We start from the raw sequence: 15,214 nt of genomic DNA on the forward strand, positions 1-15,214 counted from the left end.
CTTGCACACACGTACACACACTCCTACCTTGCAAGAACTTCCATTTTCAGCTTTTATTCTAAGGACTCTCCTTCTAGAAACAACACCCCTTGGCTATAAAAGCACCCAATTCTCCTGCAAGGAAAAAAGTGCTGGTGCAACCCCAAGAGGCAGGTCCTACATTTGCCCAGCACCGGGCAGCTTTCAGGATGCAACCCAGAGCTGCACCCACAAGCTGTATCGTTTTACCCGCAGACACTCAGATGGTGCAAGATGAGCATTAGCCAGATAAATTGTAGATTCCTTAATGTATCCATCTACCTTGCAATGGCTATTAAGTATGCAGTATTTCCTAATTTTCTCCATTACAAAGAAGTGCAGTGTCCATTCATCAGTCTGTTATCACAAAAGGCCTTTTAATTAAAGCACCTACTTGCTTTGTTCAATTAACGCCAACGAGGATGCCCTTCTTCACACACTGCATTTAGTTCCTATACTGCTCTCTGGTCACTGTATGCTGAATACAACAGTATTTTTAAGGCTTTAATAAACACTTCCTATATAAATGCTATATACTTCCTATATGCATGCTCTATATACAAAGGTCTCTAAAAAAAATGGATGCAATTTCCCCAGACAGAAAAATTCAGAGATAAAATTGCAGCAATGATTTGTATCTGCCCGGAGCAGCAATCCCAGCCTTCGGTGACCTCTGTGCAAACATACCAAGCCAATTACACACTGTGACAGCAGACTTTCCCCTCCTGTATCAGCAGCTTCTTGTTGCTGGCTGCAAGAAACATCAAAAGGTAGCTCAACAAATGTATGTGTTACCAAGCGCTTCAGGCTAGGGACAACCACCCTAGAGGTTTAATCAAGATTTGGATCAAATTGTGCGAGGTGTTTTGTAAACATTGATCTTATTGAGTTGTTACAGCTCGAGGATGTAATTCCCAACTACCTGCCCATTTAACCTATGAAAATCACCATCAGGCAACTCAGCTCAATCCTCCTGCTCCATCCTCTCCTGTTTACCATAGTCTTCATGAGCAGATGAGTGGTAATCCACCTCGTCCTTCAGCATCCTACACCTGGGACATCCCTAACAGCACTCTCATGTCCTCTTGGCAAGGTAAAACTATCCCATGGGGCAAACAGAAACTTTTAAAAAGCCTCCAACCATAGCTAGCAGCTGACAGAAGAAGTGTTACCAGCTTCTTAGATATTAACAGGCAGGACAAGGTGATGTGCAGCCTGGCGATTTGCCTTGCATAGCCTAGGACATTCTAGTTCCAACTTCTTATTGAGCAACATCATCACTGCTCTGGTTATAAGGAAGCTTTTTCTGCTGGGCATACCAAAGCACCCATCCTTCACCCCCTTTCTTTAGGAAGGCAAACAAGCAGCAGAGGCTGAGCGCTGGGAATTTGTGACTTCAGCTGCCAGGAAAAGAAATTTAGGAAGAGTATGATGAAGAGCACATAAGAGACCCCCGGCCTTCTGAATCTTAACATCAGCAAGAGATGCACTTAGGTCTGGATTTCAACCATCACATGCTCACCATCCCTGTTTACTGCAGGAAATTGCTAAGAGCAGCTAAAACCCAGGTGATTCTCCATCAGGAGAAATAAATACAGGAGCATGCACTTAAGAGAGCCTGAAGCCTCACACTGGCTCTCCCAAGCAACAAGATCCAAAAATCAGCTCATCCTACCAGTGCCCACAAGGGCACAATAATTCCAGATCCCATCTGCTACCCAAAACAGTAAGCTACCCCCTCCTCCTGAGATGTTTACAGGGGGGGAAACCACCTCAACCACACAGCTCACCAGTCACCCAGGTGCTTTGAGTCTTCTCCAATCTGCTCCACCTACACTTGCGTGTACAAAACAAACCCCAGGGCAGCTGTGTTTTTCCCCAGCAGAGCAAAACAGCAGACTTGGAGAGGGGAGATCCATATGGAAAGCAAAAGTTGTGAAAAGCATCCCGCTGTTCAGGCAGGATGAGCGAGCCCAAGAGCAATGTCAGCCGTTCGTGGTGATGGCCAAAGATTGGGAACAGGAAACCTGGTGCAGGAGATGACAGACGGAAACATGTTAAGATTCAACAAGAAAGGCAGGGAGGCTGGAAGAACCACACACCAAAGCTTCAGATGGCAGGAGGAAGAGCAACTCTAATGAGGCCAAAGTCACAACGGATTCAACCCCTAGATCCTGATACACACTGTGATGACAACATCATGGCAATCCATCCAGGGCTTCCAGGGGATGTACTCCATCATCTGCTTGGAATTGGGATGGAGACATCCTTTTCTAAAACCCAGAGCAAATGCACCCACTTAAGTATTATACTTTGGGCTTCCCCCCCACGCACACTTTTTTCTTCTTTGTCTGAAGCATTCAGCCACGAAACTAAATGATTTCTGCCTGCACTGACAGAGGAAATGCTACTGACTGTTTAGGTGAGATTCATTTCAGGATTGTGGCCAGACCAAGGAAATTGGTGGAAGAAATCCTTCATAGTTGGATAATGAGGTGGCAGTTTTATGAGTAATTCTCCTGAGTTATGTGCCCAGCACCTTGGGTGTGGGCGACACGTTCATTCCTTCCCTCCCTTTTTGAATGGAAAATGCCATCCAAGCACACAAACACAGTATTTATTAAAAAAAAACCAAAACCAAAACCAACAAAACCATGAGGTGGAGGCACAGATCTCCTCTCACTTGTACAGTGTCCAATACAGCTGCTATCTAGAGGAGTTTGCCTGGTGGGTTCTCCAGGAACGTCCCCAAGCTGCAACACAACCCATGCCTGTCAGATATACACCATCCCCTTAAAACCTAAATAGCCTCGGGGCTGGAAACCAGGACAGTGCCAAGACAAACAACAGTCAAAGACACTGCTCTGTACACCTGTATTACTAACAACACTTTTGATGCGGAGAGACCAACCCAGGCTTCCTCACTCCAACGTTCACATCCTCGCTCCTGGGCCACCTTGTGTCTTCGTGCATGGTCCTACACGCACTAGAGAGACCAACTGCTCATACCGATGCCACGTTCCTCCCAGCTTGATATGGTGTAAGTGGATTGCAACCAGCTCCCCATTCTGAGCAAGCAAAGGAGGTGACCTGAAGTTTTAATGCTGTCAAAGCTCAGTTGCGTGGAAACCGGAGGGGAGGAAGAGGAGCCCTTTTCTGAAGAAGTCTCTGCTCCATCTGGAGCCATCACCTTCCATTACTCAACTGCCTTTCTGGGAATTCTCCGTGCCTTCCCCTATACCATGCCCAGGCACTAGACATGAAAATAGCTTACGACAGTTCCTGCTGGCATGACATTGACTTTGTTTCTCCTGGAGGATGAATTAGCAGATGGGACCAGTGGAAGATGGCTGAGCTAGAAAGCTGGACAACTGGAGTCTTTCCAATCCAGTAACTACAGTCCAAAAGACTGAGGATGCAAAGACCCTTCAGGGTCAGAACCTCTTTCCTAGGTGTAGGAACCGGGTCAAGGACGATATGCAGGTGGTTACTGACAGGCTGTGCAAGCTAACTTATGTCTGCATAGTTGGTTTTACTGTTCCCCAAATTCCTGCTTTGCTTGCTTATTCCCCAGTCAACCCACTGTATCATTCCAGCAAAATAACCACAATACCAAAGAGCTTTTGAAATTAATATGATGGGCTCGCAAGCATCTTCCGTCATGCAGAACTAAAATTAAAATATACACCCGGCCTCGCCTCACTCCCTGAAATTCATCATGCGGAAACTTCCCTGCATCACGTCAAGAGACCCCTGACAGCTGAAAGAGCTAATGGGAAGCTGCATTTGCAGCAGCAAGAGCATCACTCTGCTGCTAAAAGACTTCAAAGCAGGGTTCCAGCTCCACCACAATGCCTGTTCCAGCACACCAGCTGCTGCTTGAGACACAAGGCGGCTGCCTTTAGACCACTGTTTCCTCCATGCACGTGGACAATATTCATCTTCCAATAGAAATGGACATGGGAGGACCAGAAGATGACTGGTTTTCTGGTATTTTGGAGCAGCAAAAGGCAATGACGAGTGTTTTCTCAGAAACCATTGCTGAAGGTCTCATGCATGTTCTGGCTTTGCCACGACACTGACACAAGAGAAGTAAAATGAGAAGCCAGGAGAAAACTGAAACAACCTTAGTAAAATACCTAAGGAGCAGATGGAAGCAAATACAGAGTTTGAGGTCTGCAACACCATGACGTGTCACAAGGTTGGGCATCCCTAAGTAGAAAGAGCTTCTGCGAACCATCTGTGAATGCATCTCCACCCACCATGCACATCAGCTGCTTACCCTACAGAGAGGTTTCAGGAAAAGCGGTAATGCTGCACTATCAGACCAGAGCAAAACCCTGATAACCATGCTACACCTGGCCTTAGGAGTCTGCAACTCCAGCTGAGATGAGCAGCTCTGTAAGAGGAAGCATCAGGACAGATGCTGACCCACAGCCCTCAAGGCAGTCAGTGCCCCGTTGTGAAAACCCTGTTCAACAGCCAATATGGCAAGCCAAGTCGTTTCCGAGGTCTTGCTGCAAACCCCACCAGATATATATTTTTTTCAAATTACCTCCCTCATGCACATGGTTGACAAGTCCTTCATGGCTCCTCGCACTATCAGGACCACAGCAAGAAAACTGACACCATCTCAGACACCTTCTGGCTCAGCAAACACAACTGCCTGCACTTGATGCATATTTTGGGGTTGAAATTGAGATGCAAACTGCTGCTAAAATAACCGCCACGGAGGAGTGGTTGTTTTTTTCTCTTGAAATACGGAGACACTTTCCATTTCTTCCCTCCCTGTCCCTTGACTGATTTTAGCAGGCTATAGAAGGAAATAGGAATTGCATGACTCAGAGGGAGAGTCCTCTTCTACCCATCACAGAAACACACACATGCACCCAAGTAGCTGGGTGAGACACTGTCTTCTGTTCCAGGCCACCGGTCTCACACTAACCACCACCGGCACAGCTCTGCAACGTGCCCATGAGAAAACACAGACAAGAAGCAGCAACAGTACCAAGAACCAGAAGCTAAAATTGCAGGACTGTCCCAGCTGTGATGAACAGAAGGAGGTTTCCTCTGTTCCACCGCAGCATCCAAGGAGCCACCAAGCCAAACATGAAGGTCCTCATCCCATGTGCAAAGGAGGTCACGGGAGGAGAAATCTGTAATTTGCTGCATGGAATAGGCTGCACGGCATCAGGTCAGAAGGATCAACATGGTCAAGGGATAAAAAACTATGCCTAGGAACACAGTGAAGGCAACATCCCTTAGTGATGCCTGCAATATCTCATATACTATGCTGGCTTGCCTGCTTCACAAGCTTTAAACTTTTCGAACACATCTCCAGAAAAAAGTTATAATTTACTGGCATATATTTTCCACTGCCTCCATTTTTACTGCATTTTTATTGTAGTGCCCAAATACCCAATTGCTGAAAAAGTAGAGTGGGGATTGGTAATGCACATGCACAGAAGCACCAGGAGAAGATATTTCCTCTGATGCAGGAAGACAGATCTGTAAACAGCTTCTTGCTTTGCAACAAAAGTCCTACCACAGCAGCAAAGCCAGGTGTCAGAATGTAACCCCTGCAAAACTGCAAAATTCACTTGATGGTGCAGATATTCCAGCCCCTCTGGCACATTTCCAACACCGGCTCTTTTCTCAGTTACCATTCCTCTTTACCCCTAATACAGCCTCACACGTGTAGGAACTGGAGAGTCGGCACAGGGGAAGACAACTCTCAAAGACATAAAGGCATCAGTGCATTTCAGCAAGGCCTTTAGAGTCAGTTATCTGATGCTTTTGACTCCGCTGATGGCATTTATGAATTTAAAAATGCATATAAGTCTTCAACATCCTCTCCCAGTCACTGTCTTTAGGATGCAAATGCAATTTAACACAATTAGGCAGGACAGAAAGCCCAGACCTTTTTACAGGATCAACTGCATTCCAGTTGCTGGGCAAGATAAAGAGACACCAGTTCAACAGGCAGGCTGGACAAAAGCACGTTACCACCTCCGGGTGGTTTTCAGATCAGCACGGGGATTTGCAAGGAGGAACAGGACTTTCCCAAAAGGCATCGAGCCCTGCTACAGTTCTACATGTAGAAAGAAAAAAACAAAACAAAACAAAAAAACAACCAACATCAAGTAATCCTAGATTTGTTAGTCAGAAAAGAAAAGGTTTCATTTAGAGGGGGGAAAAAAAAAAAAAAAGGAAAAACCCAAAACTCTAAAAAAGGTGTCAGGGCACATGGCTCCATTTGCAGATGTGTTATCTGAAATTCTCAACATTGGGGAAAAAAAGAGACAGAAGAGGAGAGAGTTCTTAGCATGAGGCTTCAGGATGCTGAAGGCATTTATTTCCATTGCTTAAGTTTCAGATTTGAACTGAGAAGCTGACAAAAATCTTTGGAGGTACCTTGAAACATTTCCCATCACGACTGCTCTTTGCAAGGGAGAAGCAGTTTAAAACCCAGCATTCAGTGGATATTTCTGTAAAATCTGCTGTCTTCCACAGAAAAATCAGTCATCCTTAATTCTGGTCATTTTTTTCTATTAAAAGACCCCACAAAAGCATTTTTGTTATCGCAGACTGCAATTTAAAGAATAAAATAATAAAAAAGGCACAAATTTATTAGCAAATCCTTTGGATCTACCCCATTAACTGCTCAGTGACTTCAGAGGACCTTTAGGTGGTAATAAAGATCTTGCCAATATTTTTCCAGAAGAAATTCAAGAGCTCTTAACTTGTGCCTCTCTATTTTTTTAAAGGACGTGGATTGGGAGGATCTCAGAAGTAATCAGTTTATCAGCTCTACCTCTGCAAGAAGGAATGAGATGGAAAACCACCTAACCAGAGGTACAAGGTGCCAGATGCTGTGGTTGCACACCTGACATGCTGAAGGTGCTACTACCTTGAGTCCAGGTAATCCAAAGCACATCACTGCAGAGAGCTAATGGCGCAGTCTATCTGAAAATAGACAGAAATCCCCACCAAAAACATCTAAGTCATCACGATAGAAAAATAAATCCCAGCAGATTGTTGCTAGCATTATATGAATCATCATGTTGTTATAGCAACTTCATATCTGCATCGAATCTGAAAACCAGGCACAGCTGAAATAATATAACAGCATTAAGTAAAAATGATATATAACAAGATAAAAATGGATCGGCTCGATCTCAGAGGAGCACCCACACTTCTTTCTCACCCTCTTCCCTCCCTTTGAAAACATTGCTTTCCTGTATTTAAACAAAGAGAAGAGACTTGGAGCTTATGGAGAAGAAGCAGAGCACTAATGAGCTTTTGAATTCAAAGAGAACCTTCAAAACGAAGAACCACCTTCAAATAAAAACAAGTCCAATTCCCAGTTATTACCACCAGCCCCGGCTGACTAACCCTATTGTTCCTATGTACTGCAAAATTCATGCATTGCGTGAATTATATAAAATATAATTTTATTAATTTTACAAATACATTCTATATATTTATATAATTCACGCAATGCTTGAATTGTATAAATATATATGTACACAGTCATCTCGTTCTGTTCAGGAGTCTTGAGCAGAGAGATCCCAACCAGAACAGAAGATGCAGAAGCAAGAAAGGGGATGCACAAGGTCTATTTTTAAAATGGCAGGTATATGTGGTTATTTTATTACCGGAGAAAAAGTGAAAAGTGTCACCAAGGTTCCTTCCATCAGAGCAGCAAAGGAAGAAAGCTAAATAAACATATTTATTTCAGGGACTTGGCAGAAGAGCATAGCTCCTCTGAAAGGCGAGAGGCTCCCATCAACCTCCAAGACACTGAGGTGCTTCAAAAGACACCGCTTTGCTCCGATTAGTGCCAAGGATGCCCAGAAACACCGCAGGGCACTGAACTGGTCCTCCTCCCTGTGGGATGCTGCCAGCACCAAGGAGGTTTGAAGGGGGAAGAAGGGAAATAGCTGGGAGATTTGCAAATTTTGCTCTTGATGTTTCAAGCAAATTAAAACCAAATTAAAAAAAAAAAACAAACAAAACCAAAAACAAACCCGCAGCTCTAGTCCCAACAAAGTCCTATCAGACCTAACAACAGCACTAAAGAAACTCAATTAATTAAAAGCTAATAAAAAGCAGCAGCCTAACTTATTCGTTCAGAGTTCAAGACAGCAAAAGCATCACTCTGCCCCAGACAGGAACACTCTGTTTTCTTTTTTTTCTTTTCTTCTTTTTCTTAAATGCATTTATTCATTAAAGTTTCCTCGTAGGCTGTGTAATGAGTCACTTCTTGCTTCTCTATAAAGTGCAAAGGGATGGAGAGGAACAGGATTTAAAGCGAGGATGGAGACACTCAGAAAGCCTCTTAGAAAAGCTTGAAAAGCTTTTGAGGGAGCCACAGATAAAGCGAGGCAGCTTCTCACATGGGCTTCAAAACCTCTTCTCTATCACGATAGCTTTCCCAGGGTCTGAGTCCGGCTGTCTCCTTGCTTACAGCCAGCACAGAAAGCCACCCCCTCTCCTCCACCTAAAAATAACTCTCCAAGCTTTCTTACTCCCCAAAAGAGCTTGGGAAAAGAAATCCGGAGCTCCAGTAGCGAGCAGGAGGGACGCTGCTCCTCCCGTGGGCTTGGTGGTTCACAAACACCGATGGGACTATCTCTGCACCACCGAAATAAAATCAAGGGAGGTCACAGAAGTTGGTATCTTCAACAGCATGAGGCATTTTGTCTCTCTTACCCTTGCAGCCAGAGAAGCCCCAGCAGCCACCAGCTCAGAGAGAGCCACACGTGTCCATGTGGGTGGGTGAAGACTGCAAGCAGCTCTTTTGTAATTGGTTTTCTGGCGGGGAGGAAGAGTCCATCAGATCAGCAATGACAAGCTCAATGAAGAGCCCAGGAGACAAACGGTCCCATCACCAGCCTTATCTCAGACTGGGTCTGGAATGTCCTGGTTTGGTACCACAACTGCTCTCAGGAGTCCTCCCCCACTCTCCAAGACCTTCATCCACCCCTCAAGGCCTCCCTTCATCAACAGAAGCTTTGAGGAAGCAAGCCAATAACCAGCACAAAGGTGTGACACAAGTCTGCCGAGATGCTGGACAACAGGAATAGCATGTGTGTCAGCACGCTCTTGATTTATGTTGAGTGCTGATGGATCAGGGCCAGAATAACCTCCACCGTGAAAGCAAAGGGAGGTGAGACTCGAGCAAAACCCAGAAGTGTACTCCAGACTCACCTGGGGCCAAGCTCATCAGCCCCATGAAGCTCAGACTGAGGAAATTAGAACTTCCTAACACAAGAAACACTCAGTTTGCCAACTCAAATCTCTTTAGGGATGGTAAGAGCAGAACGGCTACTGCGCAGCCCCACCGACGACTGGTTCAGGCTTTGACCTACAGTGCCAGACCCCTTGACTGACCACCTGCCCAGCACCCGCTATCCAAGGACGGCAGGCAAAAGCCCAAGGTACTACACAGAGTATGTTGCACCATCCATCTTCATGTCTTCAAAAGTTATCTGCTAACTACCAGACGGATGCTGTGCTGATGGCAAATGCGTTGCCCTCAAGCTCTTGCCACCTGTTTGTTCAGTCCTTGGGTGAGAAGGACCCTAACCCTTTGGAGCTCCCTAGCACTACTGCAGTAAACACAAATCCCCAAAAAAGCACACCCTGAACCCAGTTCCACTATTGCCATGGCTTTCCACCAAGGGCTTCATCTTGTCCATGTGTAGCAGTGGAGGACTTGAAATTGCTGCGGTGATGGTCACGCTCACGTGTCATACCTTATGGCAGAGATCTTCTATCTTACCTAGATGGGTGCATCTCACTTTTCTAACATTTACTCTACCTGAGAAAGAAAATGTTTAAAAAAACAAAAAAAAACAAAAAACCTCAGAGTGATTAAAAAAACCCACAAAATATAAAATAAAATAAAATAAAATAAAATAAAATAAAATAAACAAACTAAAGACAGAATCTAGGGGAACTTTTTCGCTGCCACCTCGACTGCTTCCAGAGGGTTCACATGCCAATCTAGTAATAAAGCTGTCATATGGGGTGACGTGATTTTAGCTTTCAAGCTGAAGGTTGCTATGGGAGGCCGTTCCCAGCAGCAGTGCTGCACAGCGTTTGTAAAAGGCCTTCCCAGCACCAGACACTGCTCTGATTTTTGTGTAGGAAGAAATTCACTTTTTCTTTTTTAAAAAGTCCCAGAAAAAGCAGCAGTCCTGGAAAGAGATGGGGAGGAAAAAAAAAAAAATGGGGCTGTAATTCAGATACCTATAGAAGCATGGATGCAGTAACATCCCCCTCCCAAAGCTGAAGCACCAGGTAAAACTCAGTCTTGCAAATCAGTGCACATCAGCCAAGCTGGGCTTGCTGTATTCACCAACACCAGGTTTGCTCTGACGTGGGAGAAGCTAAAGACGATCAGATGATCTCATGCACTGTACAAGCGAGGAGCAGAAATGGGAACAGCTATTGCAATGCCTCTGCAGCAGTGCATTAAACTGCAGGGTACGTTGACTGTGCATTTAAATCCTGGCTCTCTGATAATAACAAGGTATCACTTCACAACAGGTTGAGGAAGTTAACCTGGCACAGGACAAGCTTTTCAGAATAAAAAAAAAAAAAAAAAGGATATACAAGATATATATAGGGAGCTGTGCAAAGAAAAAAAAAAAAAAGGATATATATACAGAGAGCTGTGCAAAGCCCATCAAATACAAATGACTCTCTTAAAAGCAACAAACAAGTAAACACAGGATATTTTCTACACCACATTGCAAGATTTAGGAGCCCGTTAAAACTTGCAGGATTTACAGAGGAAACACAATAAGAAGGAGGTTTAACGAAAACTTAACACAAGGACATAGCCATGAAGCAGCAGGAGGGGGAGACGCAGTAGCTATTTACCTTTACACAGTGCGCTGAAGACTACTGAACACTGATTTATAAAAGGCTTTTAATTCATGTTGCCAAAGCTTCCAGCCATTAAGTGCTTTAATTCTTTGCAGGTTAAGTAAAGCAGAGTTGGTAGATGAGATATATGAATAGGGATGAATACTTACAGAGCAAACACACTGCAATTCTGTGGACACGTGCCTATACAAGGTTAATGTCAAGATAGATACGCAACTGTGTTATTTAAAGGACAAACTGAGAATGCAAGAATATTAATGATGACAAAAATAGAGTAGCAAATGACACGTTTTGAGCCCCTACTCAGATGTGAGAAGATAGCCAAAAGCTGGTGTACCCTGTACTCCAGGCCAGAAATGGACCATCTTTTCCTTTCCAAATTGACAACAGGAGATGCTATTTTTACAAAAATACAGTCAGTTACAGCAGAACCAATAAACCAGAAAGCCAAATCCTTTGGGGCTTTCTGTTTGTAAGGTTTTCAGGGTAAGTTTGCCTCTGTCTCCAAAGCCTCTCACACTTGTACCTAAGTGAGCTGCAATAATTAACTCTCGCCCAGAACTTGCTCATTGGGGGTCCAGCACTCAGGTGTTCGGTTCAGAGCAAAGGCTGGAAATGAGGGGGTTAAATTGGGCTTATAATGGATAGGAAATGGCAAAAATCAAATTGACTTAGTGGTGCTCTATTTCAGGCAATTCTCCCCTGTTGCTACTTTAACTTGTCAATGCAAAAAAACCCCAGTATTATATATTGTTTATATATTTTTACATATCTATAACATATATATAAAATATAGATTTATACACACACATATATATTTTTATATAGACACACTATAAATATATGTTTTCATATTCTACACTCTTGTAGTTGTGAAAAAATAACCCTTTTCACTTGCAATGTCCCATAAGGACAGACCTAAATGTTAGCTACGAGGTCTCATCAGATCAGGGAGATGATTTTCAAAGGCTGTCAGATCACCAGTGGCATCGGCACCAATGCCAGCCAGGAAGAAAGGTCAGGACCTTGTGTCTATCATAGGAAGACTCTTCTCCCCTCTAGATATGATGATACATCTTGTTTTCAAAGGATCATTACAGACGTGCTGTCTATATGGCTGAAGGAAATCTGGCTGATGACGCAAGGGTCTTCAGTTCAATAGATCAGTGGAGCATCTGCTTTCCATGGAAAATAGGTTAACCAAGATGGGCTGAAAACAGAACTGGGTCTGGAGTCAAAAGAAATGGAAAAGCATACAACCATGCAAAGTGAATGTGTACCTGTAGGATACAAGACAGCACCCTCTATCCTACTCAGTATAGCTATCCCCACTGAGATGCTCCTTCTTTACGAACAGCAAGAGCCAGCAGGCAAGAGATCCTCCAGGCAGGTTCACAACCATGAATTCCTGCCATGTCAAAGCTTTCAGACCTGATTTAAACTATGATGAAAGTTACACATAGGTGCAATCTTAAGACATGAGAAGGAAAACCGATTTGAGTCCGATGTTCAGATACGCAACTGAGATGCAGAAGAGAGATTTCTAAAGCATGGCTCCAACTTGGGTCCTGCACATTGCAGATGAGCATTTCACAATGTCTGGGTTTGAGACAAAATCCTGACAGGGACCGGGGAATCTTTTGCTGACAGAAATCTTGCCAGAACATACAAATAACCCAAACCTGAATAAAGACCCAAGTCTTTATCAATAAATCAGTATTTAAGTGGCCACGCTCCAATTTTTTTCCTGAAAATACTTCACCAGCCACAATCCTGAGCCCACAGTACTGTGCAAAAAAAGAAACAGACATTGAGATGCACCAACTATAGTGGCAGTACAAGGAACACATCATTCAAGAAAAGTTATTATATTAATTTAACTATTTTACTAAAAGCAGACCAAATTATTGCAGGAGACTCTGCAAAAGCCTTACTGCGGTTTTTGTCTTCTGAGGGTGCTGAGGTTGAAGCAATAGCAAATCAGCTATTGACTTAGTGGCAGAATCAGCATCCAGTGCTGCTGCTACTGGGTGGAAAAAATTGTTCCAAACCCTTCCAGGCCCTGCCCTGGCCTTCCTTTGTAGGCAGAACAGGTTGGGCAGCAGCACGGGACCAGAGAAGACTACAGAGAATAAGGTTCACCAAGAACATTCATTAAGCGCAACAGGTCGAGGACTCTTGTTTTTCTGGGGTTTATGTTGGCGTGCAGTACACAAGGAGGAATTTCTTTGCTCCTGTTATGATTAATGAGAGTAAGGCAAGTAGTTGTTTTACTGCTGGCTTTCCCCTCCTGCCTGCCCTCCAAAAGAAACCCCAAGGTGCAAAAAAACCCCACTAGTCTAAACACCTGATTTTGAAATAAAGCAGTCTATTTCAGATATAGGAATGATCCTACTGACATCAAAGCATAGTGATGGAGAATAGCATCACTATTAGACCAAGGCTTCAGAGCCCAGCCAGCTCACCACCATCTACCCATCCTTCGCACCTCGCTCTGCTCCCAGTGCTCCTCCTTCCCCGGCACTCTGTTAATAAGCTCAGGGATGTCCTTCCCAGTGGTCTCAACGCCTTGTCAGCACAAATTCAAATCAATCCAGTCCTAGAAGCAGCTGCGGCAAATAACTCAATCATGTTCATCATTTTAACTTATCCTATTTATGAATCAGGTCAAGCTTGAAATCTCCATTTACATTATCAGCCTTCGTGATATTAAGATAATCATGCAGAGGACTGATCAAAGGTTCTTCCTAACTTCGGAGCGCAAGAATTACCATATGGGAACACTTTATCTATTCCAGTGTCCCTTTTTGACTATGAAGAGTACTTTCTTCCCCAGAAATTAGGATGAGGAACACCACACTGAATAAGAAAGCACTGACGATACCAGATCTGAGCCTCTCCATTCAGTAACAGGGCAGCAGGTACTGTATGTACATCTCCAAATAATCAGGAAGATCATCAGGTTTTAAAACAGAATATCTGCTGAAAATCTCTGAGACAGATATATTCAAGCTGCTTTGAATTACCTTTATTTTACCTACGCTGGATGGAAGGGCATTCCGATTTTTCCAGAAATTGATTCATTTTGATCCAAATTGATTTTGAAAATCATCAAAAATGGTCCTCTTAACAGCATTCATTTCTCTGAGCCCTGTTTTGATGGGGAAGTGAACTCTGTAGCCTCCCAAAATGCAGAAATACTCTGCTCGTGCTCTTACAGCCCTTTCTCTGTTGTCCATCCACCCGCCCAGTAATAGCTACATCACCAGGTCACAGGCACAGCTGGTACACATCAGACAACAAAAAAAAAAAAAAAAAAAAAAAAAAAAAAAAAAAAGAAAAAGCAAAGAGAAAAAGCAATTCCTATCTTCTCAAGGAACTTCACTCTGCTGTTCACCTCCAACTTGCAATTTTTCTTCCTACAGCAAATGAAACGTAACATCATTCTGCTATTTTTGGAAATAGATGTTTTATCCAGAGTGTGGGCAGAAGGAAACAATTTGTATCCAGATTTTAGGATTATTTAAAGAGAGGGGAAAAAATGTAAGGACGTAAGCTAATAAAACAGACTTATTTGGGGAAAAAAAATATCTAGAAATATTTTAATTTAAGCGCTTCACTTCTGATACCAGCTATTAAGAACGCAGATATAATCATTTATTTATCTCATATGCAGCAAGAAAACTTTGAAAAAAAAAATAATCACATGGGACATAATCCAACGACAATCTTCCCCATTAAATTGAGAACGATGCTCTATTGAATATTTCAAGCATGATTACACTGTAACAAAATGGCATTATGCCACAAAGTCCTATAAATTATTCTCTCTCAATACCTCCCTTCTTCGCAAAGATGCCAGGAGACTGGATGAAAAAAAGTGTTCCCAGATCAAAGTGAAAGGCACTTAAGAAACGTGGAGGATCCTTCAAATGACCGCAGTTGTCCCAAAGTGGAAAGATGACCTTAACGGCTGGTGTCGCAATTTCTAGCCAGGATCTGGCTTGGGAATTACTGTATCAACAAGATGCTTTCTGCAAAGGAATTCAACACATGGGGTTTAAAATGAAGGTAGCCTGCTCCAAGTCATAACTCTGAATGCAGTTAATGCTGCTGTCTTGATTTTAAAGCTACCAATGGCAGAAAATTTTCCACTGAATTTCTCTAATGTGGACAAACCATCATGAACAGCAGAGATGAAAGCTCAAAACAGCTCCGTGGGTGATGCACCAGCTCAAAGGGACTCCAGGTCATAGAATCATAGAATCATTTAGGCTGGAAAAGACCTTTAAGATCA

The sequence above is a fragment of the Haliaeetus leucocephalus genome, unplaced genomic scaffold, assembly GCF_000737465.1.
Source record: "Haliaeetus leucocephalus isolate CR32 unplaced genomic scaffold, Haliaeetus_leucocephalus-4.0 Scaffold953, whole genome shotgun sequence".
Classification (NCBI taxonomy): Eukaryota; Metazoa; Chordata; class Aves; order Accipitriformes; family Accipitridae; genus Haliaeetus; species Haliaeetus leucocephalus.